The sequence below is a fragment of the Ambystoma mexicanum genome, chromosome 11 (assembly GCF_040938575.1).
Source record: "Ambystoma mexicanum isolate Mex_15411 chromosome 11, UKY_AmexF1_1, whole genome shotgun sequence".
Lineage (NCBI taxonomy): Eukaryota > Metazoa > Chordata > Amphibia > Caudata > Ambystomatidae > Ambystoma > Ambystoma mexicanum.
This window is the reverse complement of record NC_090934.1, coordinates 1,011,443,870-1,011,459,327: the sequence shown is the minus strand read 5'-3', so window position 1 is coordinate 1,011,459,327 and position 15,458 is coordinate 1,011,443,870.

Genomic DNA, 15,458 nt, shown 5'->3' with positions numbered 1-15,458 from the left:
TAATACTTATACACAAGCTAAGACGGTGGGATTTGCCAGTGCTTGTTTTTAACATGACTTCAGTGAAGGACAGGCGTAGGGCTTATAAATCCAGTGTCTGAAGGCAGACATTGTTTCGACATTTTTATTACACCAGAAGTGGGTTTAAGACTCCATTTAAGTCATTAACTCTCAGCAGACTGCTTTGAAAGAACACTGGCAGGAACTTGAGTGCAATGTTTGATGTTAAGGCTTGAGTAAAGCGAGCTCAAAGAGTTCCAAGGAGGAGGTGTTTTGGGCAGGAATTAGAATGGCTATGGGCAGTCAAAGGGTGGGCAAATAACCAAACAACACCCGCAAGCTGTGTGTCCCTCCTCATATCCCATTTCTCCCCATCTGTACTCTATGCAACACTTTATAGCCCCAACTAAAAAGGGACGAGAGCATCAGGCATGTCGCTAAAGACGTGCATCAAACCATTTAACTCACCCGTACTCTGTTATTGCTTGCTGAGCCTTCTACCAATGAGCCTGTGTCAAACACTGTTGCATGCAAATAACTCGGTATGAATTCAGTGTTGCCACTAATATATATTTAGACACATTTGCTTTAAAATGCTCCTTCTGTAGTGAAATATTCTCCCACAACTCTTCTATCCTGGCTTTCCCCAATCCCTAAACCAGACTATTCAGCGCAGTCCCCCCAGAATGAGATTTCGCTCTATAGTCCTGTTGAAATAACATGACGGATCCACATAAAGAGGGGATTTGGGTTCATACACTTCCTGTGGTAACATGGGCCTTGACACACTGATAATAACGCTACTTATGGTGATCCATTCTTGTATGAAATGTATATCTTATTACCGTGATATTGTAACCATATTTATTAGTGTACTGCAGGACACTGCTATGTGATGTCACTTTCTGTGATGTCGAGGGGTGAAAGGTTTTGTGCCGTCACTTCCTGTGATGTCATTTTGGGGCATGGTCAAATGACATTAGACCACTTCCTGTGATGTCACTTGGGGACGGAGTCAAATAGCATCACTTCCTGTGTCATCAGGGAGGTCAAGGGTCAGGTGATGTCACTTCCGCTACCCCTGGCATTTTGGTGAAATGACGTCCCTGCTGGTGTGCAGGCACACCATCTTGCTCTTCTTTTCACTTATCCTGATATGATGACCTACTGATTCCTTTTACTGTGCCTTCTGGGTTCCATGCTCGCAGCCATTCATTGCGGCTAAATGTACCCCACAAATGTGTCTATTCTGTTTGCCTCCCTTACTACCAGGGCTTGGCCCCGGCCTCTGGTTAGAGTGTGTTTTCGTGTCTGTGAAAGGTTTCGGGTACATCATGTGTCCCAGTTACTGGGGCTGTGATGAAGAATCGATGGTTTCATGTGTTAATAACCCCGCAAAAATATCGCCATGAAAAAAATCGATATATTTTTGCGGCTATATTAAGGCATGGAACCTGCGGGGACACCCCTGCAACCCCTGCATTATTTTTAAAGGAGCGGGGGACACCCCCTCAGCCCCTGCTCCCAAAATTATCCCCCCCCAAAAAATATCGCCTATGGCCGTTCCAGACGACCATATATACGGCAATATTTTTGGTGGGGATAATATGTAGTGATACCGAATCGATGGTCTGGTTCAGTTCAGAAGAGGGGCTCACTGACTAACATAGCCTGGGCAGATTCTCAAAATCTTCCACTGTACACAGTGCTCTGGATAACAGTACAAATGCCCATTGTTATCTTTTAATTGGAATCCTCTTTCGTGCTCATTTATCCCTTCAAACTAATTCATGCCTGCCTTGCTAACACGTTTCTTTCAAAAGGTCTCATGCTGATTTTCTGTGTCTTGTGCTTTGCAAGGGAGCTTTGTTTAGTGCAGGGTATCTATTAAAAAAAATCATTGTCTTTTTTGTAAAGGATGGGCGAGATGTGTTTACTGCCAAATAGAAAGTGACAACTACGAAACCTGATCTCAAATTCTCGGCTTCCCCATTTGTCAAAAATGTGTGGTTTTGGGCAATTTTCCTAATTTTCAGTTAACCGTAGCCATACCTGCCTAACCTCCGGGTTTATCCGGAGACTCAGGGTTTTCACGCTCTTCTCTGGGTCTCCGGGGAAGAGCTTGGAGTCTCCAGGTTTTCGCATCAGCCCGAGTTGCTGCTGCTCTGAGGCTCTGAAGGGCTGGAGCAGTCAACATTGAGGCAGGCATGGCAAAACTTGCAGCACCTGCATCCCCGAACAGGGTGTTTTTTAAATTGTCCGTGATTTTCTAATTAAGGGTTACTTTTATTTGTTCCTGCCAGGGAAGCTCTGATCAAGGGCTTGCTAAAATGTTCGAGAGATGTCTCAGCAGGACTATGCAGGTTGCAGGCATTTCCCCCTCATTCCCTTTGTTTATTTAAAGTAGCCCACTTGGCACGTCGTATTGCAGGCAGTAGCAGACAAGTGTGTGGGAATGGCCCATTTCTCTGTCAAGCCACAGCTCACTGGGATGGGCTGCTTAGCATTTAAAAGCCCCCTAATCTGCATCTATGCTAAAGTAAATACCAGACTAACAATGCATACTACTCTGTGCCATGTCTGCTTTGTTGACATGAAAACAATATTTTTACCTTTATTGAGGCATTGCACATTTTATTTACATCCTGCATAACAAGATGCATGTCAGTGTGAAATGATTGAACTGCATTCTGGGACTCGTAGGCTTGTAGTTATAACGGGGAAACCAGGGGTATATTCCCAGAATCAACTTGAAGAGGCTGGAAGGCCGCCTCTGAATGGAATGGTGTGTGGGTGCATGAGGTTTGGAGGCCCCCTTACCTGCAGCTGTGAAGACCCGCCTGCACATGTTAGCAAAAATGCCTTTCTCTGGATTAGTGTAATGCTTCCAAATGCAAAAGGGCCGTGTAAAAATGGTACATGCATTTTTTGAGGGCACAGTTAAATTTGATGCAGTTTTGTGCACATAACCGACACATTCAATATAGTTTACCTTTTTGACATGTGGGCGGAACCTTGTGTAACTGGGCGGAGTCTTGTAACAATGTCCCTCTGCCCTGCCCCCTTTTATGCCCGCCCCCTTTCCTGCTCCATTCAATCCCCAGACTGTCATTCACACTCCCCCTCCCCAATTAAAACACCTGGGTCCTTTCAGTCCTTCCCTCCACCCCAAAAAGATGTGATTTACAAAAGTTCTCTCAAGACCAAGAAACCGAGGCGAAAGAATATACATTTAAATGCCCCCTTAGCATGCAGCTTTATGCAGCCTCCCCTCCCCTTCACCCACCATTCACGCCTCTTAAGGGGCGTGTGCATGACAATAGCCACTGATAGGCCTGCCCCTCCCATTACCTACACACACCTCTGTGCTCAAACAAGCCCCTTGTGCCTACATGTAGCCAGCACTTGTGAAATAGCACAATGTCGTTTACTGTTATTTTCTTATTTTTGGCCTTTTCTTCCGTCCTGCAACGGTACTCCAGGTCACATACAGTAAGGGAACTATGACTGATTTCCCTGAGAAGTAAGGGAACGTTGTACCCTTTAGTCCCTCCCACTTTGACCTTTGACACTATGCAATAAACATTGCATACGCATCGTTTTATAGACTAGAGCGTAGCTCCACATATTACAATAATAACGACCATGTCTAGAGAGTACCCAGCAGGCATAATATCACTTGTGAGACACATTTCGCTCAAAGAAAGTTTAAACAAATGATAGATTGTACGTTTGATGGATTGTGGAGATTCCATGGGGCCTGGGTCACCTAGAGACATCAGCAATAGCGGAACGAAATATTGAATCCTGTCCTCGGGGCAAATGAACGAGGAAGGGAACACCAATAATCTCTGTCCAGCACACAATAAAGATTTTTTTGTGTCCTATTATTGAAGCAGGAGCTATAGAATATGGATTCGAGAGAGCCGGGTTCAAGTCCTGGCTTCCCCACATCACCAAATTGAGATGATCCCAGCAAATCTTGCCGACCATAAAACCCTCTGCAGACAACTCATGAATTCAGCCTATTTCACACCGGAAGCCACTTCCTGGATCACCTCCTTCCTCGAAGTTAGAGCTATGACGGTGTTCTCAGAGCAGGCCTGCGCAGCTCCAACCACCATCCACTGCTGAGTTGCACAAGGCTCCTGCACTTCACCAACACTGTGTAATATTTTCACCCTTCCACTCTTCAAAAAGCTGGACAATCTCGGCATAGCTTACACAAACTATGCTGATGACACACAGGTCCTCCTTCCACTAACTGGTTCCTAAGAAAAAGATTCAGAAACACTGTGCAAAACATAGGCCAGCAAATGGGCTGTGCCTCAACAGTGATAAAACCGAGATCCTCCTAGTTGGCCCCAAAGAAACGCTCAATAAACTTGACAAACAATACAGTAGCTTAAACATAGACAACACCCAGATCACAGTCTCGCCATCAGTGAAAACCTTACAAGTGTTCATGGACTCTGCGCTCTCCATGTCGCGCCAAGTTAGCACCATTGCATCCTCTGCTGCATTCACCACCAAATTGATAAATACAGTCAGACCCTATCTATCCTTGCAGAATTGTCTGGCCATAGCCAGAGCCACCAGTGTGGCAAAACTGGACTACTGTAACGTCGTACTGGCTGGAACCTCAGCAAAAAACCTTAAAAGACTACAGACCATTCAGAATAATGCACTCGGGGCATCGCTGGGCATTCCCAAAAGGGAACACATCTCACTCGCAAGACGTCCAGCCCACTGGCTCATTGTGAAAGAATGCATAATATTCAAGACTTTGGCCATTACACACAAATGCCTCGCACTCACAGCCCCTTCCTATCTATCAGAAAAAATAGTTTGTGCCACATCCTAAAGACCCAAGCGCTCACAGCACGCAAATCAGCTTAAAGGATAGTTCCGGGACTTTTTTTTTATTGTCCCTACGGTTCGGCCATGTGTTTTTAAGCATAAATCGGTAGATCGTAGAAAACTTTCCTATGGACTATACCCGACTTTTCGTCCATTAACGCACTCGAAATCAGCCGCCATTTTCTGATAATCCTATCACTTGCCGCATCGCCCTGGCTCACCTGCTTTTGCGGCACTAAATCAAATCCCCCGCCCCTGAGCCTGACATCAGCAGACGCGTACCGCCCATTTCCCAACGCCAAAGCACGTTTCGTGTCAACAATCGCTGTGCCTCAGCTAATGACGTGTCGCCATGGAAATGGCAGGACGCCTCTTTCCTCAATAAGTATAAACACACCGTTTCACAACACACAGCAGCAGATTTTCGATTCCATTATTCTCTCTGTGTTACTTTGAGTATTCTGTGACTCGTTTCTGTGCTCTGGTCAGCTACCTTCGCCACTTCTAGGCCTTGTGAACACCTGTACCATCTCTGTAAATTATTTTACTTTCTTTACCACACAATGGCTACAATAATGCCGTATATGTACGAGCCCGAGTACACCGAGGAGGAACTACTGGAAAGGCAAACACGCGAAAACGATGGGGATTCGGACGGCAGTTGGGAGGACCAGTCAACGGATGAAGAGCCTGGACCATGTCGCATGGACGGCGTCTCCACCTGGTGCACGTGCAATCGGTGCGAGCTAATGCCAACTGAGGAGGAGAACTGCTGCTGCCGTGAAAATTCCGGGTGCTTGGCCTACATTTCGGAAGGCGAGCCAAGTCCGCAATGCATCACCGAGCTGCCAGAGTTCAGGGAAGCCTGCCTCTCACGGACCGTGTTGAGGATGATGATGGTGCTTATGCACGAACTTCGCGGCACTGTTCGTCCGCGTAATCCGAGTAACGAGTAAGTATACTCTGGTTTTGATGTCAGTGATGCCACTACTATGTCATGGTCGTCTCCCACATATAAAATTACATCTACATATCATTCGAATGCATGTAAATTGGGTCCATATTGTGCATTTTCTAGATAGAATTTTTTTCAAAGCAGAATGATAAGAAAGTTTTGTCATTTTAATACAGTTTGCATCTTTCATTTTCACAGGTGGTACAGGCTGGTGGCCTATCGTTGCTTCACTTGGTGGCTTCACGGGAGGCTCGGACACCGCGTTCGGAGAGTAATACCTGCCTGTGCGGTACTTGCCATTAGACAACATTTCCCAAGCGACAGTGGACAATACCGCGGATTTTCCCTGGATGTGCTGCAACCGGAACTTTACAATGTGTAATGTTTATTATTTATGTTCAATTGAAATTAAGATCTAAAATAAAACCCAACATATATTTTAACAATGGTTGTTTTCATTTTTTAAATGAATCTAGTGTGTCTCCATTGAATAGTCTTCCTGTGCCTTGTCTTGTCACACCACATGTCTCCGGCCAGCATCCTCCCTCACGCTGGCCGCCCACCTTCAATCCACATAACCTTTGCACCCATATATTCTCCTGGGAGGGTGAGGTATTTATAAAGTCACCCCCCTGCCTTCCATGTACTAGATCCTGCAGCCTGCCTCTTACATGCAGTTAGATGGCCTCTCCTTGGTGAGGCCCTGCGGCAAACAAGTCTTGTCTGCACGACCACCGCCCCAATCCACCCCCCCGCCCTATCAAAGGCAGTTCGCACCGGGGTACTTGTGCTGCCAAGTGGAGCTGTCAGGGAGCGATAAAGGCCAAGAGGTGCCAAAGACCATGTACACTTCAAAGTGGTCTATAGAGCATGGGTTGTTGTTCCCATGTCTACCTCCAGACCCCGTGTCTCCTGCCAAGCATCCCCCCTCACGCTGGACGGCCCCCTGCAATCCACATAAGTGTGTCTCCATTCACGAGTCTTCCTGTGTCTTGTCTGCACGACCAGCGCCCCAATCCACCCCCCGCCCTATCAAAGGCAGTTCGCACCGGGGTACTTGTGCTGTCAAGTGGAGCTGTCAGGGAGCGATAAAGGCCAAGAGGTGCCAAAGACCATGTACACTTCAAAGTGGTCTATAGAGCATGGGTTGTTGTTCCCATGTCTACCTCCAGACCCCGTGTCTCCTGCCAAGCATCCCCCCTCACGCTGGACGGCCCCCTGCAATCCACATAAGTGTGTCTCCATTCACGAGTCTTCCTGTGTCTTGTCTGCACGACAAGCGCCCCAATCCACCCCCCGCCCTATCAAAGGCAGTTCGCACCGGGGTACTTGTGCTGCCAAGTGGAGCTGTCAGGGAGCGATAAAGGCCAAGAGGTGCCAAAGACCATGTACACTTCAAAGTGGTCTATAGAGCATGGGTTGTTGTTCCCATGTCTACCTCCAGACCCCGTGTCTCCTGCCAAGCATCCCCCCTCACGCTGGACGGCCCCCTGCAATCCACATAAGTGTGTCTCCATTCACGAGTCTTCCTGTGTCTTGTCTGCACGACCAGCGCCCCAATCCACCCCCCGCCCTATCAAAGGCAGTTTGCACCGGGGTACTTGAGCTGCCAAGTGGAGCTGTCAGGGAGCGATAAAGGCCAAGAGGTGCCAAAGACCATGTACACTTCAAAGTGGTCTATAGAGCATGGGTTGTTGTTCCCATGTCTACCTCCAGACCCCGTGTCTCCTGCCAAGCATCCCCCCTCACGCTGGACGGCCCACTGCAATCCACATAAGTGTGTCTCCATTCACCAGTCTTCCTGTGTCTTGTCTGCACGACCAGCGCCCCAATCCACCCCCGCCCTATCAAAGGCAGTTCGCACCGGGGTACTTGTGCTGCCAAGTGGAGCTGTCAGGGAGCGATAAAGGCCAAGAGGTGCCAAAGACCATGTACACTTCAAAGTGGTCTATAGAGCATGGGTTGTTGTTCCCATGTCTACCTCCAGACCCCGTGTCTCCTGCCAAGCATCCCCCCTCACGCTGGACGGCCCCCTGCAATCCGCATAATGCCACGACATATAGACGTCATTCATTCACAAACACACCCCTGTTTCGAATTCTTTATAACCCACTTCATATTTCTAATGAGCACTTCTTTGCGCTTTGCTAGTCAACCCGTGAAGGTGCTGGTTATCTGCTCTTCGTCTCTGTGAACTTCCATGACCACTCCGAGGAAACTCCTCAGTTTGCAACCGGTGAACTGCTCCCTGTTGTACGACAAGAAAGTACTCTGATCCCTGCATCTAACTGTTTGTTCGTCAAGGTAAGGCCATGTACCATAATCATTTTGCGTCCAATTTCTTTTTGTTCAAGACAGTACATGCAAGGAACTAGTCACATGTTCTGAGTTTACATTGGTATTCATAGAGAATTGTTGATCTTTACTTTTCAGAACTTTCCACAATGCCTGCCTGTTCCATTGGCGGTTGCCCTTCGAAGACCCATAATAAATCTGAAGGTACTATAATGCATGTTTTCCCTAAGACAATAGATCAGATAAGAGAATGGGTCCGATATTGCGGATATCCACCGTCTGAGCTTGAAAGTAGAGTCCTAGAAGTCTTTGCGGACAAGAGGGGTGATCGATACCGCATCTGCAGCAGGCACTTTAGCTCAGACATGTACTCCACATCATTGCTAATAAAGAAGAACACACCGCGAGCGAGGCGAAAATTGCTCTCAACCGCTATTCCCACTCTATTCGTCCACATCCCTCCACTGGTGAGTCAAGTTTACTTATTTATCTCTCGGCCTTGCGGTAGTGTGTAGCATTAGCTAACAATAATTTCCCCATTTATGTATCCACTCAATATGAAGGCGGAAGATTCTCCATCCGTGTCGTTATTGCAGTCATCAGCCACTTCAAGCGCCTATCGGGTAATCTTACTTGGCTATTCTGCCACTGACTTTTTTTAGGCATGTAAATCAATAGTTTTAATTTATCGTGTAATTATTTTACCTAATGGTACACCCTTGTACTCATCCTCTAGTCTTTGTTTTCAGTTATAATTATTGTTATCCAAAATAATGCAAGTACTGTCTTTCAGGGAGATGCTGAGGAGTCCAACGTATTGACGACAACCATTGATGTCACTCAGATGCTCGAGGTACGTTTCCGGACAGTTCCATCGATGGAGATCATCAGATCTTGCATTCTTGTAGCGTGATTGTTACACACAATGTTTCTTTCGTTTTTAGCCATTGATATGTCCTTCTGTCGTCGCCCTCCTATGTGTCTTCTTTTTTCAATATTGTGTTCATTACTAATGAAAGTCCTATGTTTCAGGGAGTCGATGGAGCATTAGTCCAAGAAGAAGGGGGAGCATGCAGTTACGGGTCGGCGCAACAGCTTGCAGAAGTGTGCACCGCAGTTACATCGTCCCTTGATGTTCTTATACATTTCGAGGTATGGATACTGACAGTTCGATCAAGCGAAATCATATGACGTGATTACATCCGCTATACTTCCATCTTTATTAACGCAAGTACTATGTTTCAGGGAGATGACGGAGCTTCTTCTACAAGGACATGACCCCTAGTAGTTGATGCAGATCTCTGGGTGGTGACACTTCCAACGATCGAGCAAATCGAATCATATTTACATATCCATTATTTATTTTAGACAACTGATCATTTGTGCAGGTCTATTTAGATGAGCCGTTGACGCCTGCACAAAGTTTATGTTCTTTTTAACAAAATAGAAAACCATACTAATGCAATTACTGTGTTTCAGGGAGTTACTGAAGCATCATCTTCAATAATATCATCAATGGAAGTCTATGAGGAGCCCGAGGTATGGATCTTGACAGTTCCATCTAACTAGATCAACAATGCGTGAATAATTGTCGTTTGAATGTTCTACACAAAGCGTTCATTCGTGTTTTGCTATTGAGATGTACGTGGGTATTGGTCCCCAAGTACATTTTGTGTTTTCGATATTATTATACATACTAATGAAAGTTCTATGTTTCAGGGAGTCGATGGAGCGTCAGTGCGTGATGGATGTGCTTATCATGAAAATATAGTCGTTGCAGCGCAAGAGGAAGTGGAGACATGCACACACGAGTCGGAGCAACAGCGTCCTGATGTTGAAGTTCGAGGCAAGAAAGTTTCAAAGAAAAGAAAGCAAAAGAAGGTTAGTGTCCTGGTCACTATATTATGTTGTTTTTCACTGTTAATAGTTCAATACTGTAAATTGTGTTTAAACTGAACATCCCTTTTCCAATCTGTCCTCTAGTTGCGAGTGGGTGTACGAACTAGATCTACACAGACAGTGAAGCGAACGAGAGATGTTGCTTGTCAAACCTTTTGGCAGGGACTTGAGACTGGAGATGCATCGTGCCAATGGGAAGAATATGAAGTGATTGACAACGGAGCTATACCACATCCAGCCATTGATAGTGAATGTCCTCCTGGTAGTTCGGATGCAGTCGGAGATCAGTTCACAGAATCCACACCCGCAAAAACTAAGACCGCGAGAAAGTTGAAGAAATTGTCTTATTCACCCATCGCCGGAGAAGGAACAGATGTTGCAATGGAAGAGAATGAAGTGGATGACAATGAAACACCATCAATATCACTGAACATAGCGGAAGACGATATCAGAGATTCTACCTTTCATGTGAGTGACATGTCCTCAACATTACAGGCCGAACCAGCTGGGATGCAGAGTGACAGTATAAGGAAAGAGGCCAAATTCATTGTATTCGATAGTTGTTTGATTGATATTATTATTCGGATGAAATGTGGGCATTCGGTTGGTGGGGAAGTATGTGGGGAGCCATTGATTAATGTGACTCGTGCAATTCGAGGCACTAACCTTAAAATACATGCCACCTGTACAAAATATCATCCTTTCTCATGGTCTGCACAACCCATGCTGGGGCAACTGCCAGCAGGCAATCTACTTTGTGCAGCGGCTGCACTTTTTAGTGGTTCAAGTTTTAAAAAGTTAGAGTCTTTCTTTCAGTTTGTGGGAATCCATTTCATTGCCAAAACTCAGTTCTACAAATACCAAACCGATTATCTATTTCCAGCCATTAGCGAAGCTTGGAGAATGGAAAAAATGTCTATTGATAGTACATTCGCGGGCAAACGGTTCAGGCTAGCCGGTGATGGACAGTGCGACAGCCCAGGATTTTCAGCCAAGTACTGCACCTACCACTTTCAGGACATGGAAAGTAAGAAAATTGTGAGTTCGGTGGTCGTGCAGGTGTCACAAAGTACATCCTCAGTGGCCATGGAGAAAGTTGGCTTTGTAGCATCATTGCAAGAACTACAATCGCGGGGAATGGTGATCGACCTGATAGCCACGGACAGACACGTTTCAATTGGCAAGACAATGAGAGAAGAGTACAAAAATATAAATCACCAATTTGACGTTTGGCATCTTGCAAAAACAATCAATAAAAAAATGTCTGCTGCAGGTAAAAAAAAAGAAACGCAAGGTATTTCACAGTGGTCCAAGTCAATCAGCAACCATCTTTGGTGGAGCTCAAAAACATGTGGAGGGTCGTTGGAAATTCTACTGGAAAAATGGCGGTCAGTAATGCTACACTGTACAAACGTTCACCGTTGGAACACAAACCAACATTTCCACAATTGTGAACATGGCCATTTGTCCACAGAGGAGGCACGGAAGAAGAAGTGGTTGATTCCTTCATCACCCACTCACAAAGCCATTGAAAAGATTGTATTTGATAAAACTATAACAAGAGATTTGAGGGGACTCACGGAATTCTGCCACACAGGAGATTTGGAGGTGTTCCACAATATGTGCCTAAAGTACAGGCCAAAACGATTGCATTTTGGCATGGAGGGCATGATAAATCGGACTCTTCTAGCGGTCTTGGCACATAACCATAATGTTGGACGTCAACAAAGTAGGACGACCGGAACTTTAGGGACGCTTCGCTACAATAAGGCCTTCACTAAAAGAAGTAAACAATGGGTGATCAAACCAGTGTTTGAGGATATGCAATATGAGTTTATTGAGAGACTTATTGTTGACGTCCTAGATAGGCACATAAATGGAGTTGTGAACGAACCTGTGCAGGGGACAACTGCATTGCCACCCAACATTGCCTCTGTTCCATGTCCACCTAAAGAAGAGCTCATTGAGAAATACACATCACGGTTTAAATGATTGTAATTTGATTGTCTGTTCTCTCGAGTCTCCTCATGTCGCAGGCCCATTGAATATGTGTATCTATGTAATGTTTAAATTAAAGTGATTGCTCAGTGTACATGCAATGTGTCTATCCAACCTTGTTCATCTGCGCATTAAATTAAACCAAACAGTATTATAAATCATTTTTCAAAAAATATAGAATGTCTCCGTATTTATGGTTCTCTGGGGCTGCAAAGCACGCAGACAAAATGCAAAGATGGAGTGTAAATTTCAAGTCCTGTGAGATGGCCTTACACTGAATGTAGCTAAATAGGAATGTGCGCTCGTTCAAAGTGAAGGTCAGCTGCTTTGATTTTTTGCTCGGGTGCCGGAATGGCCCACGACTCAGTATAAGGTTGTATTGTTATTTGACCTTGACAGGCCGGGACCATCCCGAAAGACTTCTTTTTGGGGGTGTGGGGCAATAACGTAAGAAACGATAATGAAGCCATTTCATGTTCGTTCATTAGAAGAAATAACGTCGGCATAGAAGGAGTGGTATTTCGGGGCTGCCCTACGCACAGACACAATGGAAAATGCAAATATAATGTAAGTAACTCTTTAGATGAGTTTATACCGCAATTTAATTACTATACAGTAGCTTTAAAGACGGGTTAAGTTGTACTTGTTCGTTCTATGTGGCATATTGTTTTGTACCGCCACTATCTTGGGGAGAACCATCTCCTTTTACGGAAGCACCTCAAAACCTTCCTCTTTGCTTCTGCTTTCTCTCTCCCTCTCCCCTGCTACAACTGGTCCACTGTCTGCGACCTCGGTCCTGGGCCCTTCCACTCTCCACCTGCACTGCCTCCCTGTCAACCCCTGCACTGGGGGACTGTCTCAGTATCCTACAGCCCCCCCTTGATGTATAATACCCAGTTGCACTGTCCTAGCTATGAAATAATTTCCCGACCTAATATATAAAATGAATAATTTTAATAAAGATCTGATGGTGAGACTAATTTCATTTTTTATGTTTTTCAAACAGGTACATCATGCATTACTGCATGTGTCACGAGTACCAGACACCGGCGGATGGTTTTTTAACCGCCAGTTGCTTCTCCGCGTGAACAACGTTACCACCCTGACCATTTTATGGGACGATCGCCAAGTACAAGTATGCCCTTACGCGGTACTAACGGCTAGATGCAACATACAGACCGTTGTGGTGGCCTAGTGCCTCGTTGTTGGAACAGCCATGCGATTATCAGTGCGACCGAAGAGCTTATTTTATCGTAAACCAACACCCTGTGTACTGCACACGAACATCGCTTGCCTCAAGACGAACTATTTTGGATCGAGAGCAAAGAAAAATGCAAATCGCAGAATATTCTCTAAACATTTGATGTCGAATAAATGTACTTTGCCAAATGTACAATCTTGCCGTTTGCTTTTAAACCACAGTTTCATATTCCGAATTGTGGCGCTGTATTGTGAGATGATCTAAGACCCTGTGTACAGCAAAGGAACATCGCGTGCCTCAAAACGAACTTTTTGGAACGTGAGCAAATAAAAATGAAAATCGCTGAATATTCTCAAAACATTTGATGTCAAATAAATGTACTTTACCAAATTTACAATCTTGAAGTTTAATTTAAAAGTACCGTTTCATATTCCCGATTGTGGCGCGCTGTGTTGTGTGAGCTCATCTGTGTTGATTTCCGGGTTCTGTGTGGAGTCGCGTAGAAGACGCCTGGGCGCGTTTGCCTACGCAGCTCAGTCACGTCACGGATAGAGGCGGGGAATATGAATGTTTTGATAAAGTCTGTTTCAGGGGCGGGGGATTTGATTTAGTGCCGCAAAAGCAGGTGAGCCAGGGCGATGCAGCAAGTGATAGGATTATCAGAAAATGGCGGCTGATTTCGAGTGCGTTAATGGACGAAAAGTCGGGTATGGTCCATAGGAAAGTTTTCTACGATCTACCGATTTATGCTTAAAAACACATGGCCGAACCGTAGGGACAAAAAAAAGTCCCGGAACTATCCTTTAATGGCTCAACCTACAAAAGAACCAAAGTGGGAGGCTCTAGCTTCATATTCCTGGCACCTAAACATTGGAATGCGCTCCCCACGGCCTTAAGGAATGAGACCTCCCACCTTGCCTTCCGTAAATCACTCAAGACTAAGCTCTTCAACTAACCGACCTCACGGCAATTTGCCCACACCTATTGCCATACTACAAGGTCCTCTTTGACGCTTACATTCTTAATCTGCCCTGGCTCCTCCGTAACCAAAAGCTCTGCCCAATATTTATTTCTGTGAATACCTCCAACAACTGCCTTGTAACAGGTTCACTGTAACCTTGAACCTTGAAAAGTAGCTATGCCAGTGAATGAAACCTCATCCACCCTGTTCGGCTACAGGTTCACTGTAACCTTGAACCTTGAACAGAACTATGCCAGTGAATGAAACCCCATCCACCCTGCTCTGCTACAGGGTCACTGTAACCTTGAAAAGTAACTATGCCAGTGAATGAAACCTCATCCACCCTGTTCGGCTACAGGTTCACTGTGACCTTGAACCTTGAACAGGAACTATGCCAGTGAATGAAACCCCATCCACCCTGCTCTGCTACAGGGTCACTGTAACCTTGAAAAGTAACTATGCCAGTGAATGAAACCTCATCCACCCTGCTCTGCTACAGGTTCACTGTAACCTTGAAAAGTAACTATGCCAGTGAATGAAACCTCATCCACCCTGTTCGGCTACAGGTTCACTGTAACCTTGAACCTTGAACAGGAACTATGCCAGTGAATGAAACCCCATCCACCCTGCTCTGCTACAGGGTCACTGTAACCTTGAAAAGTAACTATGCCAGTGAATGAAACCTCAGCAACCCTGCTCTCATACAGGTTCACTGGAACCTTGAACAGTAACTATGCCAGTGAATGAAACCTCAGCCACCCTGCTCTCATACAGGTTCACTGTAACCTTGAACCTTGAAATGTAACTATGCCAGTGAATGAAACCTCATCCACCCTGCTCTGCTACAGGTTCACTGTAACCTTGAACCTTGAACAGTAACTATGCCAGTGAATGAAACCTCAGCCACCCTGCTCTGCTACAGGTTCACTGTAACCTTGAACCTTGAACAGTAACTATGCCAGTGAATGAAACCTCAGCCACCCTGCTCGGCTACAGGTTCACTGTAACCTTGGACCTTGAACAGGAACTATGCCAGTGAATGAAACCCCATCCACCCTGCTCTGCTACAGGGTCACTGTAACCTTGAAAAGTAACTATGCCAGTGAATGAAACCTCATCCACCCTGCTCTGCTACAGGTTCACTGTAACCTTGAAAAGTAACTATGCCAGTGAATGAAACCCCATCCACCCTGCTCTGCTACAGGGTCACTGTAACCTTGAAAAGTAACTATGCCAGTGAATGAAACCTCATCCACCCTGTTCGGCTACAGGTTCACTGTAACCTTGAG